The sequence below is a fragment of the Pempheris klunzingeri genome, chromosome 23, assembly GCF_042242105.1.
Source record: "Pempheris klunzingeri isolate RE-2024b chromosome 23, fPemKlu1.hap1, whole genome shotgun sequence".
NCBI classification, from domain to species: Eukaryota; Metazoa; Chordata; class Actinopteri; order Acropomatiformes; family Pempheridae; genus Pempheris; species Pempheris klunzingeri.
Window position 1 is genome coordinate 8,924,494 of NC_092034.1, and position 6,000 is coordinate 8,930,493.

Sequence of the window (6,000 nt, forward strand, 5' to 3'; positions counted from 1 at the left end):
ACAGTTAAACACTGTCGCATTGTCCCGCAGGAGAGAAAAAAAGAAGAGTGGGCTGCTTGTATGGCTGCCCATGGCAGTCACTCAACTGAGCCCCTTTCTGTTCCTCAGTCCTCTCTCTGCCGCCCTGTTTGTGCCTGGCATGGAAATGAGTCGTGAAGGACTATTTGACAGTGACAACTTGAGCTGGCGTGCTCACAAAGAATAGAGGCCCACTAGAAAGATACACTATTAGTGGAAACTTTCCATTTGTCAAGAGTTGGAGGACCACACCAGTACCGCTTTAAATCATCTAGGCCTCATCATACTTTGGAACAGATTTCAAATATTTGACAGTTTTTGATTGAGGAAACAGTTTTGTTAAACGTTTCTTCGTTATTAGTTTCCATTCATATCTCTATGTGCATGAAAATCAATATGCAGATTCTTGAAACTCGCCGCTGTATGAACCATATATCTATGAACCTCTAGTCAACATATATTGTTGCACTGTAAGTTAGCAGTTCAAGTACAAACTGATTATTTACAAGCTGATTTCTGGAGATTTCGACCCTATCACGTGGTTTTGGTCATGGAGATGGAGCTGTTGACACACATGTCACTGCGAAAACTGCAAATGGAGGGCAGAAAGTAATTTTCTACATTGGAAGCAACGTCACAAACTCCCAAAATGCCTCATTCCAATAGTTGACCTGCGCATACTCAGTCTGCTGATGAAGAAAATGTGAAAATCTGGAAAAAGCAGACATTTAAGGTTTTGTACAACTACTTTTTCCTAGATCTTTTTCTCTCAGCTGCGCTTTTTACTATTTTTATATCATATAGAAATGAATGGAAGCAAATGGAGGCCTGGAATGGTACGCAATACATCCGTTGCGTGCTTGTGCTATGCATGCTATACACTGCTCGAATACAGTAGCACTGTTTGCAATCTAAAAGGAGATAAAGGTGTTGTCCTTGAACGCACCAGAGTAGTTGTCATTCAGTTTGTGTGCTTGGACAACGGAGCACCATGGCTGCATTCTTGAGGGGACAGGCCGTGTACTCAGAGCTGGATTAAGAATAGTGAGAGAATGCTGAACACATTGTTCACGCCTTGAGAAGTCTTCTCCGTCACTGCAAGAATCCATTTACCATAACTGTGTTCACAGGAGGAGCTATTTGGGAACGACGCAGTTAAATCTAACGTGTCATAGAAAGAGAGAGACACCTATAGATGGTGATGGCATACATAATGTTTAAGCCATACAGTTATCACAGTTCACCAGAGCTACCATTTCCATATTCCCGGCATGCTGCATGATTGGAAATACATCTGGGATGGGAGCTTGGATTCACAGATGAATGAGTGTAGTTTCTCTCACATAGCGTGACGGATGATGTTGTTTATTAAACATGTTTGGAGCATAAATCTATGGGGGAAACCCAATTCCTCTGCTCAATTTATCTGATTAATGAGCCCTCAATGTTCAGTAATATATAGGCACAGAAATAATAGCTGTGATGTTTTCAGTGGCACAGCAATACAAATGAGTAAACACTGAAATAATTTAGTTAGGTTGTCCTTCACGGAGAACTTTAAATGTGAATACAGAGATCGGGATGCCAGCTGAAATTACCTGGCCTTTTTTAAATGTAAAAATGAATGAATGAATTAATAAATCATATTCATCAGTTAATTTTGTCTCTAAAATGCTGTTTAAAGCCATGCTGATGGTGTTCATGGATGTTTAAAGTATTTTCTTGCAAAATTAGAACATGAAAAATACAAATTCGACACACCTGAACTTGTGTGTGGCTTTTAAATTGTCTCCTATCCCATAATCCCTTTTACTGCTGTCATTAAAGAGTCTGCACTTTGACTCCTCACCTGATACAGTTTGTACTATAATCCGCAGGTATAGTGCTTCTTTATATGGACACCATGGTGAGATTAAAACAGATGTGATTACAGTTTTATAGGTCTGCTTTTATCGATAGAAAATCCACACCCTGTCCGCCCACTATCTATCTATCTATCTATCTCACCCACTATCACCATGTTGTTTCTGACGATGTTACAAGTGCAGCGTGTAGAAATTTCTCTGTGTATCTGCTGTTTATGTACCTCAATGTCACACACTGATTTGACTCTATATAATCTCACTAATGACTCTCTAATGATTTGTTTTCCATATTGCTGCATCCCCGTGGTCTCAATTACTCTTTTTCATGTTAACACCACATCTGGCACTTCCTCCTGTGTGCATCAGGACAACATCTATTTTACCAAAACAACCTCATGGGAAACATCATGTATGCCTGTAGTCCACACTGCATTAATTGATAATTATCAGATTTTTTTGCCCCCTATGCAGATTCTTCCTTTTTTAACACTTTGATGCATAGGGTGCTGTTTAATTTGACAAACCAGTAAACTGCATTACACACAGGCATTATAAGAGACTGTAATCCTCAGTAGATTCCTATGTATATAGTGATGTTTAGCTGGTGGTGAGATGTCCTGTGAGCCTGTGAATACTTGGTTTTAAATCTTAGTGTTTCTCTACAACATTGACTATTCATGACTAAATAAGCAGCAATTTATGTGATATTTAAAAAAGAAAGTGTATTAACCCAAATTGCCCTTTGGGTTAATATGGGTGTGGTGGCTGACTGGTTTGGATAGAGAACTTAATGTGTTTGTTAACTTATATATTTCATATATTTATTATTATCATTAGTTATCAGTTGCAGTTTAGTTAGGTTTAGGCACCAAAACTGCTTGGTTAGGTTTAGGGAAAGATCATGGTCAAATGCAAATATAAAAGGCAGGATACATTAAACACAACTTGTCTTTTTTCCAACATACATGACACCAAGGTGCAAATACTGTTGTTGACAACTGACACCTGAGTGCAAATAGCATTTCATGTGCAAACTCTGCAAAAGTACGTCATTTTCCATCTTAGCCGCATCCACCTCAAACCAGTGAGAAAAGCAAACTCTTTCATGAGAAATAACCAAACCAGTTCAAACCATTGCAGAATAGTGTGTGTTCATGCAGGACCCCGTTGCTTACACTTACATTTCTTGCCTCATAGTAATAAAATATCGGTCAAATCTCTTTTAATTGTTTCCATGACCAGATTTTATCACATAGTGACACATGCTTATATTTATACAGCTGGCATACATACTGTAGAAAGCAAAACCAAACGAGAGGTAAATAATACAGGAAAAGAGATGGGAAAACATGCAATTCATCCACCTGCACAATTCTTTATTGAGATTTTTTAAAAAGTTGAGCACTTCTCAGTGCTCTGAATTGATATTGTCATTAATATTCAAACCCTTGATAATGTACTGTAGATAGTCTCTGCTGCCGTTGCCAGAAACACTCCCTCAGTGATGCAGCACACCATCTAGTGGACCACTGACGCATCTGCTGAGCCCACAAAAACATTGAACCTTATATGAGCTGCAATTTTGGGAAGTTAGCCTGAACCATTCTGCTTTGCCAGTTTCAAAGCAGTCTCATAAGAAAGAGTTCTGTAATCACAATCTTAAATATCTATCAGGTCTTTCTGGAATTTGACAATGATGACAGTGATTTCCACTGCCTTTTAGCCAGACAAAACGTACCATGGCCTGAAAGTCCAGATGCATTCACACTGTAAGAAAAAACAGAATCCTGACCTAAATATATCCCCGGCGCCTCTGGAGAGTAAGTGAAAGTCAATATTATTGAGGCTCAGCAATGAGGCAATATTTGAATTTCAAATGAGGCTCAGACAGTAGAGAAAGCTAGCATTCAGTCACCCTGACAAGAGTGTACAGCAAAAGTGAAGAGGCGAGTGCATGACACAGCGTTGACAAATAGCTGCTGCATTATGCTCAATGAGAAACACTGTTTCAGAGAAGGGAAATGGGATAATTGATCCAAATTAGGAAAGAGTGACCTGGAGCACTTCACGAGTGCCAGTGTTAGGTTGAATGTGTGCTGTTAACACACCTTCTCAAATGAAGTAGGAACGTCCAATCCTGCATGTATAAATACGATGATTTATGCAGTCAAATGAAGGAATTTGTGCAGGTCCATTTGGTAGAGAGCTTTGGCAATAGCGAGAAATATTTAAATCCAGCAGGAGATACTTCTCTGAAGTCTTTTCTGCTATTTCACGGCAAAGTTGCAGCATAAAAAAAAAACCCTCTTTTCATTCCATATTAAAAATTTTACTTGTAAAACTGTGAAATAATGTCAAAACAAATCCTCGTCTTAATTGTTGGCTCTCCTCATGGTAATGGCTTCCCCCCCTATCTCCCTCATTCAGCGCTTCACCCCTCCATATTTATTTTCCTCCACGGACGGTGCGTTCCAACTCTGAGAGGGGGATTACACGCCTGGCTTGTTCTACATCCTACAGCCTCTGCTGGGACTGGTGCTGCCACCCACCACAGGACCTCGGCTGCTCCGGGGCTACCAGCATGGCTTGGGTGTGGGTTTATAAATGATCCGGGACCAGGCGCCATGCTTTGCCACCCCCCGAGCAGACCTCTGAAACAACCCAGCTAGGCCTGTGTACATGTTCTCAGAGAATGTAAAGAAAATGCTACACCGTAGTTTGTTGCGAGCCATGTTGCGCTGCCAGTAGCCTGAAAGTAGTTGTAAAGCACAGTAATACAATAAATAGCTCATCCTTTGGGGAAATAGAATAACTTATATTCAATTACTGATATTTTGTTGTAATGGTGGTGCTAGAAGTCAGTAGATCACCAAAAAATATGTGTATATGTGGAAGTTATATTGGAACTTCCAATAAAGTAATGTAAAAACAGTCAAAGGCAGGTATGGCAAGATTACTGAGTCTTGTAGTTAGAGTTTGAAATAAGCACTTAGTATTTACAGAATTCCCCTTGAAGCCAGTTCACTAACAGTCTTTTCCAAATCACAGTGTTCCTGATGCATCAGCTAATTATTAGAGTGACTTCACTATGGTTTCAGAGCAGCAAATATAGATATAATTTAGATATAAGATGGCCATTTCCCAGCACACTTTGATAAATGCAGTCTCATACTTAGAGACCAGCTGATCTTATCAGATGAGATGCAGCGGCGAGTTTTGTAATTTTCTCCAGTAATGAGACTGAGAGAATCTATGGGTGTAAGTGAGGAGGATCCAGTGTGACTATAAACAACGTCTCCATGATACCGAACCGAGAAGAAAACCGCTTCAATAGTGCGCATGGGGAACTGAATCTATGTCTGTATGAAATGCCAGGCCTTGTGAGATAAATGTGAGATCACAAACCTCCACTGAGGCTGCACTACACTGCCCAACATATAGAAATTCCATTTTAGCCTTCGGAGCACAGCATTATTTGTATTTTCACACAGTTTGGTGAAGTTAAGTTAAGTAAAAACAAAAAAAAAAGCCAAGAAAAAACACAAATTAATTCCCAAATCCGCATCTAAATCCAGATGTGTGTGCATCTGCATCAAAGATTAATGAAATCTGTCAACATATTTGTGAGATATCCCGTCTTTGCTGTGTATCCACCAAACATTCATTACCCAACTCTTCATATAGAATTTTAAAAATATGACATTTCCCCACATATACAGTATTAATCATATATCAGAATTTATGGAAAATTTATTACATTTCTATGTAATATGTGTTCCATATGTTCACATTTATGTTTTTTGTATGTTAGAGTCTTCACAGAAAAATGAACATTGGTATCATTTGGAATATTTCTGTATTTCTGTGTATGAATGCTCCTTTAAAATAGTGGAAGTCATATCGTACAGTCCTTAGAGTTCAGCAATAGATGTAAAACAAGACGCTATAATTCCCAATCTCCAGCTTGATTGAAGAGTCGTTAATTACAATCATCTCATCTCCCTTGGCTGATTTTAATTTCCACTCAGTGCATTTGACCCAATTTTGCTTTAATGAAGTTGGCATTTTCAGTAAAGTTCAGATGACTGCAACGCTTCAGCAGAGACAAAAAAAACTT